General features: G+C 42.4%; 6 non-coding genes across 6 annotated transcripts; 3 read left to right on the top strand and 3 right to left on the bottom strand.

The window, feature by feature from the left end:
* Positions 1-5,494: 5,494 nt before the first annotated feature.
* LOC140285851 (U2 spliceosomal RNA) lies at positions 5,495-5,685 on the top strand. The gene has a single exon (XR_011910795.1). It is a non-coding gene; the product is annotated as a U2 spliceosomal RNA (small nuclear RNA).
* Positions 5,686-6,096: 411 nt separating this feature from the next.
* LOC140285870 (U5 spliceosomal RNA) lies at positions 6,097-6,210 on the top strand. Its single transcript, XR_011910811.1, has one exon. It is a non-coding gene; the product is annotated as a U5 spliceosomal RNA (small nuclear RNA).
* A 275-nt stretch (positions 6,211-6,485) lies between these two features.
* Positions 6,486-6,673, top strand: LOC140285830 (U2 spliceosomal RNA). Its single transcript, XR_011910777.1, has one exon. It is a non-coding gene; the product is annotated as a U2 spliceosomal RNA (small nuclear RNA).
* A 6,676-nt stretch (positions 6,674-13,349) lies between these two features.
* On the bottom strand, positions 13,350-13,535 carry LOC140285843 (U2 spliceosomal RNA). Its single transcript, XR_011910788.1, has one exon. It is a non-coding gene; the product is annotated as a U2 spliceosomal RNA (small nuclear RNA).
* A 275-nt stretch (positions 13,536-13,810) lies between these two features.
* Positions 13,811-13,924, bottom strand: LOC140285866 (U5 spliceosomal RNA). Its single transcript, XR_011910808.1, has one exon. It is a non-coding gene; the product is annotated as a U5 spliceosomal RNA (small nuclear RNA).
* Positions 13,925-14,311: 387 nt separating this feature from the next.
* LOC140285827 (U2 spliceosomal RNA) lies at positions 14,312-14,502 on the bottom strand. Its single transcript, XR_011910774.1, has one exon. It is a non-coding gene; the product is annotated as a U2 spliceosomal RNA (small nuclear RNA).
* Between the last annotated feature and the right edge of the window lie 3,298 nt (positions 14,503-17,800).

The raw sequence follows: 17,800 nt of genomic DNA, 5'->3' as shown, positions 1-17,800 counted from the left end.
CCCTTTAATTGCTTCAGGTTTAAAAGGGTATTGTTTTTTACATGGACAAAAGTCTGATTTAGGGGTGACAATTACTGGTTCACAGCCTTTTATCAACCCCACATCATATTTGCTCTTAGCCCAAAGATCATTGGATACTTCAGCCAACATGGGTATCGAAGACAAATCTGTTTCAGATAAAAAACATGCTTCAAAATGTGATTCTGTGGTAGGAATTAAGTCCACAGTTCTTTGACAATGCATTGTACTCAAAAATGTTTTTTTGTATGCTGACAATCGTTCAGAAAACATCAAATTTGGATCAGCAGGTGAAACGGTCCACTCCATTTATTTCTGACATGTAGCAACAAACTCTCCCACACCTTGACACTGCCAGTGTGTACATTTGGCCAAGGAAATGTGAGGGCGAGTACCACAAACATTAAAAAAATCGAAGTGCTCTGGAGTGAGCGACACAGCCAATAAAGTAGGCGCACATATTTTTTCACTTCTTCTCATAGTCATTGTCAGGCCCCAAAGAAATGTGTGATGTGCAGTGCAAATCAGTAGGTTGCATGAAATCAGAAAGGGGTGAAACTAACACTTTTGCTTCTTCCACTAGTTGTTGTGAAAAAGGAGAGCTGGGAAGTTTCCACTCATAAGCATATGTAAGTGCCGATGAATCAAACTGCACTGCTGTGAAAACTTTGTCAGGCTGTAACATAACCTTAACACCCTCTGGTGTAGAAGTTAAAATAATGCCTAATTTACACATGAGATCACAGCCCATCAGGTTAATGGGACACAACTCTGATAACAAAAATGAGTGTTTGAAGGAGAGCTCATCGGGAGTGACAACACGCAATGGGCATTGTCATTTTCTCCTTCACAACCTGGCCTGATGCAGACATACAGTAAACGTGGTTTCCACTTAACTTTGGAGGACAATCAAACTCCCCTGACGTCACTACTGATGAACATAAGTTCCTATATTCTGAGAGAAATATCTTTGCTCTGGGACGGAAATAGCATGCAAAACTTTACTACGTGAATCACAGTCGGCAAGCGTTGCTTCACTACACAGAGCAGGAAAAATGTGTGAGTGTGTTTGTGCTATCACCCATTAGTGGAGGCTCCGCTGCCGCGTGACGTCCAGAACCTGCCTCCCACCCTCAGTCAGCCTTTTGCCCAATTTCATCACTTTTTAGCTGTGGACAGTCCTTCTTCCAGTGTCCAGTCTGGCCACAGTAAAAACAAATATTCGGATCATAGCTCTGGCGTGGCCCATTTCGACCTCCTCTCCCACACGTCCACGTCTTCGACTTCGGCCTCGTCCTCTGTTTACACCAACTGCGTAATACATGGTCATGGTTGCCAAATGCAGCTCCTTTTCACACTTGTCCCTTTTGGTTGTCTTACGCGTCTCAACTTGGTTCTGAGCATGGCGAGCATATCGGCGAACGTCAGCCAAACGAGGACCCTCACACCATCCCACGTAAATGTTCTTTACTTCAGTGGCGACATCTATATAATATTGTCTGGGTCCCGTTAAAACATGTATTTTTCCCATCTAATTCCTTGTTTGCTTTAAAACAAGTATTCCCCATTTTCTATCCCTTCAGTAGCCAACCAGTTTGTATGGAGTACACTGGAGCAACTTGACTGATCAGTAAAACACTGCTTTTGTTGTCACCGCAAGGCTTCCCCCGTCGGTTGTTTCACTGAGACACTACTGAGTAACTACAACTCAACACAGTTTATACACATAACATTCATATACATACTAACAAACAAACAAACAATAATTTATCGCAATTTTCTCATCTCTGTTTGAACGTACACCCAGGTAAATATTCCTGTAGTCTTCTCATACCGACTATGGACCCATTCATTGTTTAACTTCACTGTTTTGCAAATCCTAATTGAATATTACACATTGACATTGAACTTTACTGGATAAGCAGGTCTTCATTGCATTCAGCAGCCTATATGTGAGCATCTATGTGTAAGCTGTTCTTCTTTGCATTTATCAGCAGCAAGCAATTCTTCACTGCACATGCATATGTAAATAGTAAAACAATTCCAATGTGATAGCGAAACCTTCTATATCACAGTGGTTTCTAAGATCTATTTTAAGTTCTTTGCCATCAGTGAGATGACATAGTTTACAAAGTGTGTAAAATTATCACTGAAGATCTTTTCAGGAATTTCAAATCTAGAAATGAGTTATTTTACGCGTGATTTTGCTACTGAGAGTGCATCTGCTTGTGCACATGGAAATATTTCAGACCATTTGGTAAAAACCTCTGTTGTCACTGAGCAGAATCGTTTCCCTTAACATTAATTTAGTTCAATGAAATCTACACAATAATGAAATAATGAAATCCAAACAAATATGTTGAAAAAGATACACTGGCTTAGGGAATTATCTTCGTTTTGGTCTTAGATTGCCCTGTGGAATGTATTTTGCACATATTTGACCTGCTAGACAAAACTTTATTCATTTATTTAATCTAAAAAAAAAAATTCAATAATTAGTAAAACCATATGCTGTAAAAACCTTGTTCATTATTGCTTCCATCCCTCCTGTTGAGACATGACATGGTCCGTGGCTCAATACTGCAGCATATTTAAACAAATTCTTTGGCAGTATGGTTTTCCTTCCGGTCATTCATACGAGTCTATTGTAGATGGCAATTGAATAACATCTAATAATGCTAAAATATTTGTAGTTTATACATTTAGCTGTGGATGTCAACATACCTGTTTTTCCAATGCTGTGTTAACACATGTACAGTTGAGAAGGCATACTGACTGTCAGTGTAAACGTTAACAACCTTTTTGTTATTTAATTTACAAGCTTCAGTTAAAGCTACCAATTCGACTGCTTGAACAGAGTAATTTTTTGGTAGTGGTTGTTTTAAGAAAACTTCAGTTTCTGTTACTACTGCAAATCCTGTAGCATTTGTGCCATCAGGGTTTTTTGCTTGACCTGTTGAATAAATATAGTTATTTCTGCATTTTCATAACGTATATCAGTTAAGTCTGGCCTGGGTAAAACACTGATGGTTATTTCTGACATGCAATCATGAGGCTTTCCATCTGTGGGGTAGGTAGCAGTGTGGATGGATTAAGTGTAGCACATCTCTCGACAACAAGGTGTGGCTGTGAAAGAAGAACTGTTATGTAGGAGAGATGTCTGGTAAAGATATTTTGTTAAGTAACCATATCACAGCCACTGCATGAGGTACCTTAAGTGTTAATGGGTGAAATAACACCATTATTGTTGATGCCTGCACTGCCAATGGCTTCTGGCCATTGATTCAAAAGTACGATCTCGTCCCTTTTTCCCCCTTTCAGTGGACACTGGCCCCTAATTACCGCAATTCAGCAGGGGGTCTTTCATTAGGAGTACTGGACTCCCCCGTGCACGGTTTCAGCTCCGACCCTGGAAAGCGGAAAAAACGTTGAGATCTGGTTTGAGGACCCAATTGTTGAGAAAAGTCTCTCAATGAGACTCAGAGTTGCTGGAGTCAGTTAATGCAAATGTTTAATCTTGCAGCAAGTTCAAGAATGTGTGTGTGTATGGGTGTATGTGTGTGAACGTGTGTGAGTTTGTGTGTGTGAGAGTTTAAAGAACCTGTTATCCACAGGCAGGTCTTAACTAGTATGGCACAGGTCCAGCCTGTCTCATCTTTTTTGGAAGGTCCAGCGCTCGGCCGTAACCCTTCTGTCTGTTTGGACTCTCACATACATTCGGTTAATCATAGAAAAATGAGAACAAAACTTTTTAGCCCCTTAAATTCATAAAACAGACATGGTGCAGTTATTTCCATTCTAGAAAATAAGAGTAATCACCACCATTCCTATAAATTCTGGATATTCTAACAATCTGAATCTTTTTTAAATGTTCGATGAAGCCCATTGCTGTTCTGTTTAGAGACTCAGCTGATCATAAACCAAGTTTTGCTCTTGAACCAAGCTTCTAAACTCTTCACCTTTTTCATTTCTCAGTTAGTATTCACTTTAAAACTGATTAAAAGAAAAATTAAATGAATGCCTATCAACAAATGTGGGATCTAAACTCTAGTGCTTTCTCTAAAATAATTTCTTTTCTCAATTCAGAAATGTATGTGTGTAAGTCACAACACCCGTGACACCAAAACGGCTTTCTTTTCTCTCTTTTCTCTACACTCTGCACTGTGAGCACACACACCAAATCAGAAAGGACTGTGGGGACACAAAACCGCTCTCTCTCTTTTTTTTTTGATTGTGTGCCAGGGCGTTGTCTCACGTATTAGATTATGCTTAAGATACGAATGGGTTTATCAGTCACATCAGAATCCATACATACTGATCCTCCAATAATAAAATGGTCGGATCTTATCAAACACACTTTGTTTCTTGTGACAAGTCAGCGAAACAGCGTATACACGTCAAGACACTGAATCAAGTTTGCCACAAGAACTCATAAGTTTGGCAGTATTGCTCTGCCGTCAGCAATCATACACCCATTTTATTTTCATGAGACATGTGCAGGCACCTGTTCATCTACTGTTCTATCACTATGAATTAGTTTATCTATTATCAATAAGGATACTTCTACAACTACTATCAAAGTATGTCCGGACTTCTTATGTTGTCAGTTGCTATATATGAATAAGTGGGTTGCTACTGAAAAGCATTAAGCATGTCACACAGCCCAAACATATAACATTTCAGGACACACCACACAGTTAACAACCACAGTGAAGCGTGTCAAAGCCCAAACATGTAACATTCAACAGGACACTTACACAACACATTCAAATCAAACAGTCAGACAACATACAAGAACATATACACCAGCCGGCATTGCTCCCTGCCTATTTTCCTACAACTCACTATGTGTGCGCACACCTTTATTCACAAACTCTTCAACTTATACTCTTTTACCGAAGCTGCTACAGCTCGATAAGCCAAATACCCTTAGATCCTATTTCGGTGAATTTGACATCTGCCTTGTATGTAACAGATTAGCGGTTTAGCAGTTTTAATTTAGTTTGAGTGAAGGAATTCATTTTATAGCAAAATCCGAAATCGTGAAGAACTCATGAAAGTAAGCTTATTCTCGGATTCCTGAAACTTTAGATTTGCTCTTTCTTTTACTGCAAAGTACAACGTTGAGCAGCACTAATGAGTTGTTTCTATTTTTGGCAGGCTTTACCTTTGCGGATGAAGCCCTTTCTGTCTGTGCAAAAGAAATCTTGTTACTGTGCAGAGTGACTTCTCTGAGTAGAGTCGCCTTACTTGTTGCGACTGTGCCGATGTTCGAAGCTGGAGTGCAAAGTTGTTGCTTGAATGGTGCTCACTGGAGCGTGTGGTAGTGTAAAGTTATACCATTTAAAAGGGCTGAAGAGTGCTTAGTGCAGCGGGTGGGCGGAGGTGCAAAGTGACACTATGGCCATAAAAAGAACACCGCTACAAGTGCGCATTGTGCCAGGAAGGGCCCTCGGACGTGAACCAGTGGACAGTTATCGCTTCTCGGCCTTTTGGCTAAGATCAAGTGTAACATCTGTTCTTATCAGTTTAATGTCTGATATGTCCTCTATGCGAGGACTACATATTAAATGGATTTTTATCAATAGGAGTTGAAAAAGGAGCTTGCTCCGTTCACTCCAAGCATCGACCCGGTACTGCAGTGCCGCTGGGAACGGTGCGCTCTCCTCTGCTCTTGTGAAAAAGCAAACAGCGGTGCAGGATGGAAGTTTCAGGGAGCCTAAGATGAAACTTTCTTTTAATCTGCTGAGAAAAGAGAGTGAATGCGAAGCAGACTTTAACACGGCTCTGGGAGCGAGCCGAGTGCGGGCTAACCGGGAGAATTGCTTGAAAGAAACGCGACACCGAATGAGCAGTCAGAACAAAGCCTCAATACGGTGTTCCCGTGTTGTTTGTGGCTGCCTTGTCTTTTGCACAGAGTAAAAGACAAGGCAGCCATCAAATAGGGCCCGATTGTTCCTACTTGGTCAGCCGAGGAGCAAGGGGGGGGAGCAAGCATCTCAACCAAGCAAAGCTCACCATGGGGAAGGTGGCTATGCCAACTAGCCTGATGCCCTGCTCCCGCAGTGATGGATAATCGTACACTGGTTTCTCTTCATAATGTACAAGTCCTTCGCCCTTTACTAAAGACTTCCGTGGAGAGCAGCACTAATGAATTGTTTCTATTTTTGGCAGGCTTTACCTTTGCGGGTGAAGCCCTTTCTGTCTGTGCAAAAGAAATCTTGTTACTGTGCAGAGTGACTTCTCTGAGTAGAGTCGCCTTACTTGTTGCGACTGTGCCGATGTTGCTTGAATGGTGCTCGCTGGAGCGTGCGGTAGTGTAAAGTTATACCATTTAAAAGGGTTGAAGAGTGCTCAGTGCAGCGGGTGGGCGGAGGTGCAAAGTGACACTATGGCCATAAAACGAACACCGCTACAAGTGCGCATTGTGCCAGGAAGGGCCCTCGGACGTGAACCAGTGGACAGATATCGCTTCTCGGCCTTTTGGCTAAGATCAAGTGTAGTATCTGTACTTATCAGTTTAATATGTGATATGTCTATGCGAGGACTACATATTAAATGGATTTTTATCAATAGGAGTTGAAAAAGGAGCTTGCTCCGTTCACTCCAAGCATCGACCCGGTACTGCAGTGCCGCTGGGAACGGTGCGCTCTCCTCTGCTCTTGTGAAAAAGCAAACAGCGGTGCAGGATGGAAGTTTCTTTTAATCTGCTGAGAAAAGAGAGTGAATGCGAAGCAGACTTTAACACGGCTCTGGGAGCGAGCCGAGTGCGGGCTAACCAGGAGAATTGCTTGAAAGAAACGCGACACCGAATGAGCGGTCAGAACAAAGCCTCAATACGGTGTTCCTGTGGTGTTTTTATAAAATGCGGTGTAAAAAAAGGTGTGAATGCCCCATAGAAAACTAAAAGGTGGAGCGGAAGTGTTCGGCTGCAAGAAGGTGTGAATGTCCGACTATATTTGGTGAAAAGCAGGTGAAGCAAGGTCTGAATGCCCAACCTTACATCATCAAAAGCGAGATCAGAGGTTTTTGGCTGCAAGAAGGCCATAGTTTGCCAAAAGCGGGTAAGGTGCGAATGATCGGCTAAATATCAACAAAAGTGGGGGCGGAGGTCTTCGGATGCAAGTGGGTGTGAATATCCCACCATACAAGTATGGTGGAGAGGAAGCTGTGAATGGCCGACCATAGTTTGCAAAAAGCGGGTAAGAAAAGGTGCGAATGTCCAACCATACATGATCAAAACAGGGAGCGGAGGTGTTTGGCTGCGACAAGGTGTGAATGTCCACCCATAATTAATGAAAAGCGGGCAACAAGTAGGTTCGAATGCCCAACCATACATCATCAAAAGCAGGAGTGGATGTGTTCGGCTACAAGAAGGTTTGAATGTCCGAGCATAGTTTGTAAAAAGCGGGTAAGAAAAGGTTCGAATGCCCGAACATACACCATCAAAAGAGGGAGCGGAGGTGTTCCGCTGTAAGACGGTGTGAATGTCCGACCATAGTTGGTAAAAAGTGGGTATGAAAAGGTTCGAATGCCCAAATTCGGCTGCAAAAAACTGTGTTCGGCTGCAAAAAGGTGTGAATGTTCGACTAAATTTTGTAAAAAGCGGGTAAGACAAGGTGCGAATGCCTGACAATGTATGATCAAAAGCGGTAGCGGAGGTGTTCAGCTGCAAGAAGGTCTAAATGTCCATTTTTAATTGCTAGAAAACATGAAAGAAAATTTTCGAAAATCAATCCGCACATGATCATAAGTGGGAGAGGTGTTCAGCTGCAAGAAGGTGTGAATGTCCTACCACAATTGCTGAAAAATGTGTTAGAAACGGTAAGAATGCCGGACCATACATCATCAAAAGCTAGAGAGGTGGTGTTCGGCTGCAAGTAGGTGTGAATGTCTGACTAAAGTTCAAATATATTAACAAAAGCGGGAGGAGAGGTCTTCGGATGAGTGGTTGAGAATTTCCAACCATAATCTATAAAATGCGGTGAAAAAAAAGGTGTGATAGATACCTAAAAGGTGGAGCGGAAGTGTTCGGCTGCAAGAAGGTGTGAATGTTATATATATAGTTGGTGAAAAGCAGGAAAAGCAAGGTCTGAATGCCCAATCTTACATCATCAAAAGCGAGATCAGAGGTGTTTGGCGGCAAGAAAACGGGTAAGGTGTGAATGACCGACTAAATATCAACAAAAGTGGGGGCGGAGGTCTTCGGATGCAAGTGGGTGTGAATATCCCACCATACAAGTATGGTGGAGAGGAAGCTGTGAATGGCCGACCATAGTTTGCAAAAAGCGGGTGAGAAAAGGTGCGAATGTCCAACCATACATGATCAAAACAGGGAGCGGAGGTGTTTGGCTGCGACAAGGTGTGAATGTCCACCCATAATTAATGAAAAGCGGGCAACAAGTAGGTTCGAATGCCCAACCATACATCAACAAAAGCAGGAGTGGATGTGTTTGGCTACAAGAAGGTTTGAATGTCCGAGCATAGTTTGTAAAAAGCGGGTAAGAAAAGGTGCGAATGCCCGACAAAGTATGATCAAAAGAGGGAGTGGAGGTTTTCGGCTACAAGAAGGTTTGAATGTACGACCATAGTTTGTAAAAAGTGGGTAATAAAAGGTGCGAATGCCCGAACATACACCATCAAAAGAGGGAGCGGAGGTGTTCCGCTGAAAGACGGTGTGAATGTCCGACCATAGTTGGTAAAAAGCGGGTAAGAAAAGGTTCGAATGCCCGAATATATACCATCAAAAGCGGAAGCGGAGGTGTTCGGCTGTAAGAAGTTGTGAACGTCCGACCAAAGTTTGTAAAAAGCAGTTAAGAAAAGGTGCGAATATCCAACCAAACATAATCAAAAGTGGGAGCAGAGCTGTTCGACTGCAAGTAGGTGTGAATGTCCACCCATAATTCCTGAAAAATGGGTAAGAAAAGGTGCGAATGCCCAACCATACATCATCAAAAGAAGAAGTGGATGTGTTCTGCTACAAGAAGGTTTGAATGTCCGACCATAGTTTGTGAAAAGTGGGTAAGAAAAAGTTTGAATGCCCGAACATACACCATCAAAAGAGGGAGCGGAGGTGTTCCGCTGTAAGACGGTGTGAATGTCCGACCATAATTGGTAAAAAGCGGGTAAGAAAAGGTTAAAATACCCGACTGTACACAATCAATAGCGGGAGCGGAGTTGTTCAGCTACAAGAAGGTGTGAAAGTCCGACCATGGTTTGTAAAACGCGGGTAAGACAAGGTGCGAATGCCCGACAATGTATGATCAAAAGAGGGAGCGGAGGTGTTCGGCTGCAAGGTCTGAATTTCCAACCATAATTTGTAAACACCGTTGAAGAAAAGCCTCGAAAGCCCGACTATACACCATCAAAAGCGGGAGCAGAGGTGTTCAGCTGCACACAATCAGGTTTTTGCAAATTATGATCTGACATTCACACATGCTTTTGATGATGTATGGTTGGGCATTCGCACCTTTTTTTACCCATTTTTCAGGAATTATGGGTGGACATTCACACCTTCTTGCAGCTGAACACCTCCTCTCCCGCATATGATCATGTGCGGTTTTATATTCGAAAATTTTCTTTCATTTTTTCTAGCAATTATTGATGGACATTCAGACCTTCTTGCAGCTGAACCCCTCTGCTGCCGCTTTTGATGGTGTATAGTCGGGCTTTCGAGCCTTTTCTTCCCCGGTTTTTACAAATTATGGTTGGAAATTCAGACCTTCTTTTAGCCGAAAACCTCCGCTCCCTCTTTTGATCATACATTGTCGGGCATTCGCACCTTTTCTTACCCGCTATTTACAAAAAATGGTCGGCCATTCACACCTTCTTGTAGCCGAACACATTCGCTCCCGCTATTGATTGTGTACAGTCGGGTATTTTAACCAACTACGGTCGGACATTCACACCTTCTTATGGCGGAACACCTCCGCTCCCTCTTTTGATGGTGTATGTTCGGGCATTCGAACCTTTTCTTACCCGCTTTTTACAAACTATGCTCGGACATTCAAACCTTCTTGTAGCCGAACACATCCAGTCCTGCTTTTGATGATGTATGGTTGGGCATTCGCACCTTTTTTTTTACCCATTTTTGAGGAATTATGGGTGGACATTCACACCTTCTTGCAGCTGAACACCTCCTCTCCCACTTATGATCATGTGCGGTTGGATATTCGAAAAAAATTTTTCATGTTTTCTAGCAATTATTGATGGACATTCAGACCTTCTTGCAGCTGAACACCTCCGCTCCCGCTTTTGATGGTGTATAGTTGGGCTTCCGAGCCTTTTCTTCCCCGGTTTTTACAAATTATGGTTGGACATTTAGACCTTCTTGCAGCCGAAAACCTCTGTTCCCTCTTTTGATCATACATTGTCGGGCATTTGCACCTTTTCTTACCCGCTTTTTACCAATTATGGTCGGATATTCACACCTTCTTACAGCGGAAAACCTCCGCTCCCTTTTTTGATCATTTATGGTCTGGCAATACTACCTTTTCTTACCCGTTTTTGAGTAATTATGGCTGGACATTCACACCTTCTTGCAGCGAAACACCTCCGCTCCCTCTTTTCATTTGTGTATGTAAGGGCATTCGAACCTTTTCTTACCCGCCTTTTACAAACTATGGTCGGACATTCAAACCTTCTTGTGGCCGAACACATCCACTTCTGCTTTTGATGATGTATAGTTGGGCATTCACACCTTTTCTTACCCATTTTTCAGTAATTATTGGTGGACTTTCACACCTTCTTGTAGCCGAACAACTCCGCTTCCGCTATTGATTGTGTACAGTCGGGTTTTTTTAATCTTTTATTACCCGCTTTTTACCAACTATGGTCGGACATTCGCAGCATCTTACAGCGGAACACCTCCGCTCCCTCTTTTGATGGTGTATGTTCGGGCATTCGAACTTTTTCTTACCCACTTTTTACAAACTATGGTCGGACATTCAAACCTTCTTGTTGCAGAACACATCCACTTCTTCTTTTGATGATGTATGGTTGGGCATTCGCACCTTTTCTTACCCATTTTTGAGGAATTATGGGTGGACATTCACACCTTCTTGCAGCTGAACACCTCTTCTCCCACTTATGATCATGTGCGGTTGGATATTCGAAATTTTTTTTTCATGTTTTCTAGCAATTATTGATGGACATTCAGACCTTCTTGCAGCTGAACACCTCCGCTCCCGCTTTTGATGGTGTATAGTTGGGCTTCGGAGCCTTTTCTTCCCCGGTTTTTACAAATTATGGTTGGACATTTAGACCTTCTTGCAGCCGAAAACCTCCGCTCCCTCTTTTGATCATACATTGTCGGGCATTTGCACCTTTTCTTACCCGCTTTTTACCAATTATGGTCGGATATTCACACCTTCTTACAGCGGAAAACCTCCGCTCCCTTTTTTGATCATTTATGGTCTGGCAATACTACCTTTTCTTACCCGTTTTTGAGTAATTATGGCTGGACATTCACAGCTTCTTGCAGCCGAACACCTCTTCTCCCGCTTTGGATGATGAATGGTCCGGCATTCTTACCTTTTCTAACACATTTTTCAGCAATTATTGTCGGTCATTCACACCTTTCTCATCAGCTTTTTGCAAATTATGATCTGACATTCACACCTACTTGCAGCCGAACACCTCGGCTTCCGCTTTTGATGGTGTATATTTTGGCATTCGAACCTTTTCTTACCCGCTTTTTACCAACTATGGTCGGACATTCACACCTTCTTACAGCGGAACACCTCCGCTCCCTCTTTTGATGGTGTATGTTCTGGCATTCGAACCTTTTCTCACCCACTTTTTACAAACTATGCTCGGACATTCACACCTTCTTGCAGCGAAACACCTCCGCTCCCTCTTTTGATTATGTATGTACGGGCATTCGAACCTTTTCTTACCCGCCTTTTACAAACTATGGTCGGACATTCAAACCTTCTTGTGGCCGAACACATCCACTTCTGCTTTTGATGATGTATAGTTGGGCATTCACACCTTTTCTTACCCATTTTTCAGTAATTATTGGTGGACTTACACACCTTCTTGTAGCCGAACAACTCCGCTTCCGCTATTGATTGTGTACAGTCGGGTTTTTTAACCTTTTTTTACCCGCTTTTTACCAACTATGGTCGGACATTCGCAGCATCTTACAGCGGAACACCTCCGCTCCCTCTTTTGATGGTGTATGTTCGGGCATTCAAACTTTTTCTTACCCACTTTTTACAAACTATGGTCGGATATTCAAACCTTCTTGTAGCAGAACACATCCACTTCTTCTTTTGATGATGTATGGTTGGGCATTCGCACCTTTTCTTACCCATTTTTCAGGAATTATGGGTGGACATTCACACCTACTTGCAGTCGAACAGCTCTGCTCCCACTTTTGATTATGTTTGGTTGGATATTCGCACCTTTTCTTAACTGCTTTTTACAAACTTTGGTCGGACATTCACAACTTCTTACAGCCGAACACCTCCGCTTCCGTTTTGATGGTATATATTCGGGCATTCGAACCTTTTCTTACCCGCTTTTTACCAACTATGGTCGGACATTCACACCGTCTTTCAGCGGAACACCTCCGCTCCCTCTTTTGATGGTGTATGTTCGGGCATTCGAACCTTTTCTTACCCGCTTTTTACAAACTATGCTCGGACATTCAAACCTTCTTGTAGCCGAACACATCCACTCCTGCTTTTGATGATGTATGGTTGGGCATTCGAACCTACTTGTTGCCCGCTTTTCATTAATTATGGGTGGACATTCACACCTTGTCGCAGCAAAACACCTCCGCTCCCTGTTTTGATCATGTATGGTTGGACATTCGCACCTTTTCTCACCCGCTTTTTGCAAACTATGGTCGGCCATTCACAGCTTCCTCTCCACCATACTTGTATGGTGGGATATTCACACCCACTTGCATCCGAAGACCTCCGCCCCCACTTTTGTTGATATTTAGCCGATCATTCGCACCTTACCCGCTTTTGGCAAACTATGGCCTTCTTGCAGCCAAAAACCTCTTATCTCGCTTTTGATGATGTAAGGTTGGGCATTCAGACCTTGCTTCACCTGCTTTTCACCAAATATAGTCGGACATTCACACCTTCTTGCAGCCGAACACTTCCGCTCCACCTTTTAGTTTTCTATGGGGCATTCACACCTTTTTTTACACCGCATTTTATAAAAACACCACAAGAACACCGTATTGAGATTTTGTTCTGACCGCTCATTCGGTGTCGCGTATCTTTCAAGCAATTCTCCTGGTTAGCCCGCACTCGGCTCGCTACCAGAGCCGTGTTAAAGTCTGCTTTGCATTCACTCTCTTTTCTCAGCAGATTAAAAGAAACTTCCATCCTGCACCGCTGTTTGCTTTTTCACAAGAGCAGAGGAGAGCGCACCGTTCCTTTTTCAAATCCTATTGATAAAAATCCATTTAATATGTAGTCCTTGCATAGACATATCACATATTAAACTGATAAGTACAGATACTACACTTGATCTTAGCCAAAAGGCCGAGAAGCGATATCTGTCCACTGGTTCACGTCCGAGGGCCCTTCCTGGCACAATGCGCACTTGTAGCGGTGTTCTTTTTATGGCCATAGTGTCACTTTGCACCTCCGCCCACCCGCTGCACTGAGCACTCTTCAACCCTTTTAAATGGTATAACTTTACACTACCGCACGCTCCAGCGAGCACCATTCAAGCAACATCGGCACAGTCGCAACAAGTAAGGCGACTCTACTCAGAGAAGTCACTCTGCACAGTAACAAGATTTCTTTTGCACAGACAGAAAGGGCTTCACCCGCAAAGGTAAAGCCTGCCAAAAATAGAAACAATTCATTAGTGCTGCTCTCCACGGAAGTCTTTAGTAAAAGGCGAAAGACTTGTACATTATGAAGAGAAACCAGTGTACGATTATCCATCACTGCGGGAGCATGGCATCAGGCTAGTTGGCATAGCCACCTTCCCCATGGTGAGCTTTGCTTGGTTGAGACGCTTGCTCCCCCCCTTGCTCCTCGGCTGACCAAGTAGGAACAATCGGGCCCTATTCGATGGCTGCCTTGTCTTTTACTCTGTGCAAAAGACAAGGCAGCCACAAACAACACAGGAACACCGTATTGAGGCTTTGTTCTGACTGCTCATTCGGTGTCGCGTTTCTTTCAAGCAATTGTCCCGGTTAGCCCGCACTCGGCTCGCTCCCAGAGCCGTGTTAAAGTCTGCTTCGCATTCACTCTCTTTTCTCAGCAGATTAAAAGAAACTTCCATCCTGCACCGCTGTTTGCTTTTTCACAAGAGCAGAGGAGAGCGCACCGTTCCCAGCGGCACTGCAGTACCGGGTCGATGCTTGGAGTGAACGGAGCAAGCTCCTTTTTCAACTCCTATTGATAAAAATCCATTTAATATGTAGTCCTCGCATAGAGGACATATCAGACATTAAACTGATAAGAACAGATACTACACTTGATCTTAGCCAAAAGGCCGAGAAGCGATAACTGTCCACTGGTTCACGTCCGAGGGCCCTTCCTGGCACAATGCGCACTTGTAGCGGTGTTCTTTTTATGGCCATAGTGTCACTTTGCACCTCCGCCCACCCGCTGCACTGAGCACTCTTCAGCCCTTTTAAATGGTATAACTTTACACTACCACACGCTCCAGCGAGCACCATTCAAGCAACAACTTTGCACTCCAGCTTCGAACATCGGCACAGTCGCAACAAGTAAGGCGACTCTACTCAGAGAAGTCACTCTGCACAGTAACAAGATTTCTTTTGCACAGACAGAAAGGGCTTCATCCGCAAAGGTAAAGCCTGCCAAAAATAGAAACAACTCATTAGTGCTGCTCAACGTTGTACTTTGCAGTAAAAGAAAGAGCAAATCTAAAGTTTCAGGAATCCGAGAATAAGCTTACTTTCATGAGTTCTTCACGATTTCGGATTTTGCTATAAAATGAATTCCTTCACTCAAACTAAATTAAAACTGCTAAACCGCTAATCTGTTACATACAAGGCAGATGTCAAATTCACCGAAATAGGATCTAAGGGTATTTGGCCAATCGAGCTGTAGCAGCTTCGGTAAAAGAGTATAAGTTGAAGAGTTTGTGAATAAAGGTGTGCGCACACATAGTGAGTTGTAGGAAAATAGGCAGGGAGCAATGCTGGCTGGGGTATATGTTCTTGTATGTTGTCTGACTGTTTGATTTGAATGTGTTGTGTAAGTGTCCTGTTGAATGTTACATGTTTGGGCTTTGACACGCTTCACTGTGGTTGTTAACTGTGTGGTGTGTCCTGAAATGTTATATGTTTGGGCTGTGTGACATGCTTAATGCTTTTCAGTAGCAACCCACTTATTCATATATAGCAACTGACAACATAAGAAGTCTGGACATACTTTGATAGTAGTTGTAGAAGTATCCTTATTGATAATAGATAAACTAATTCATAGTGATAGAACAGTAGATGAACAGGTGCCTGCACATGTCTCATGAAAATAAAATGGGTGTATGATTGCTGACGGCAGAGCAATACTGCCAAACTTATGAGTTCTTGTGGCAAACTTGATTCAGTGTCTTGACGTGTATACGCTGTTTCGCTGACTTGTCACAAGAAACAAAGTGTGTTTGATAAGATCCGACCATTTTATTACGGGAGGATCAGTATGTATGGATTCTGATGTGACTGATAAACCCATTCGTATCTTAAGCATAATCTAATACGTGAGACAACGCCCTGGCACACATTATGGACTGTCCCCACAGTCCATAATGTAGAAAAGAGAGAAAAAAGCCTTTCTGATTTGGTGTGTGTGCTCACAGTGCAGAGTGTAGAGAAAAGAGAGAAAAGAAAGCCGTTTTGGTGTCACGGGTGTTGCGACTTACACACACACATTTCTGAATTGAGAAAGGAAATTATTTTAGAGAAAGCACTAGAGTTTAGATCCCACATTTGTTGATAGGCATTCATTTAATTTTTCTTTTAATCAGTTTTAAAGTGAATACTAACTGAGAAATGAAAAAGGTGAAGAGTTTAGAAGCTTGGTTCAAGAGCAAAACTTGGTTTATGATCAGCTGAGTCTCTAAACAGAACAGCAAAGGGCTTCATCGAACATTTAAAAAAGATTCAGATTGTTAGAATATCCAGAATTTATAGGAATGGTGGTGATTACTCTTATTTTCTAGAATGGAAATAACTGCACCATGTCTGTTTTATGAATTTAAGGGGCTAAAAAGTTTTGTTCTCGTTTTTCTATGATTAACCGAATGTATGTGAGAGTCCAAACAGACAGAAGGGTTACGGCCGAGCGCTGGACCTTCCAAAAAAGATGAGACAGGCTGGACCTGTGCCATACTAGTTAAGACCTGCCTGTGGATAACAGGTTCTTTAAACTCTCACACACACAAACTCACACACGTTCGCACACATACACCCATACACACACACATTCTTGAACTTGCTGCAAGATTAAACATTTGCATTAACTGACTCCAGCAACTCTGAGTCTCATTGAGAGACTTTTCTCAACAATTGGGTCCTCAAACCAGATCTCAACGTTTTTTCCGCTTTCCAGGGTCGGAGCTGAAACCGTGCACGGGGGAGTCCAGTACTCCTAATGAAAGACCCCCTGCTGAATTGCGGTAATTAGGGGCCAGTGTCCACTGAAAGGGGGAAACAGGGACGAGATCGTACTTTTGAATCAATGGCCAGAAGCCATTGGCAGTGCAGGCATCAACAATAATGGTGTTATTTCACCCATTAACACTTAAGGTACCTCATGCAGTGGCTGTGATATGGTTACTTAACAAAATATCTTTACCAGACATCTCTCCTACATAACAGTTCTTCTTTCACAGCCACACCTTGTTGTCGAGAGATGTGCTACACTTAATCCATCCACACTGCTACCTACCCCACAGATGGAAAGCCTCATGATTGCATGTCAGAAATAACCATCAGTGTTTTACCCAGGCCAGACTTAACTGATATACGTTATGAAAATGCAGAAATAACTATATTTATTCAACAGGTCAAGCAAAAAACCCTGATGGCACAAATGCTACAGGATTTGCAGTAGTAACAGAAACTGAAGTTTTCTTAAAACAACCACTACCAAAAAATTACTCTGTTCAAGCAGTCGAAGTGGTAGCTTTAACTGAAGCTTGTAAATTAAATAACAAAAAGGTTGTTAACGTTTACACTGACAGTCAGTATGCCTTCTCAACTGTACATGTGTTAACACAGCATTGGAAAAACAGGTATGTTGACATCCACAGCTAAATGTATAAACTACAAATATTTTAGCATTATTAGATGTTATTCAATTGCCATCTATAATAGACTCGTATGAATGACCGGAAGGAAAACCATACTGCCAAAGAATTTGTTTAAATATGCTGCAGTATTGAGCCACGGACCATGTCATGTCTCAACAGGAGGGATGGAAGCAATAATGAACAAGGTTTTTACAGCATATGGTTTTACTAATTATTGAATTTTTTTTTTTAGAATAAATAAATGAATAAAGTTTTGTCTAGCAGGTCAAATATGTGCAAAATACATTCCACAGGGCAATCTAAGACCAAAACGAAGATAATTCCCTAAGCCAGTGTATCTTTTTCAACATATTTGTTTGTATTTCATTATTTCATTATTGTGTAGATTTCATTGAACTAAATTAATGTTAAGGGAAACGATTCTGCTCAGTGACAACAGAGGTTTTTACCAAATGGTCTGAAATATTTCCATGTGCACAAGCAGATGCACTCTCAGTAGCAAAATCACGCTTAAAATAACTCA

Source organism: Leuresthes tenuis, unplaced genomic scaffold (genome assembly GCF_036924035.1).
Source record: "Leuresthes tenuis unplaced genomic scaffold, fLeuTen1.0.hap1 SCAF_61, whole genome shotgun sequence".
NCBI classification, from domain to species: domain Eukaryota; kingdom Metazoa; phylum Chordata; class Actinopteri; order Atheriniformes; family Atherinopsidae; genus Leuresthes; species Leuresthes tenuis.
This window is presented reverse-complemented; position numbering and strand designations above follow the sequence as displayed.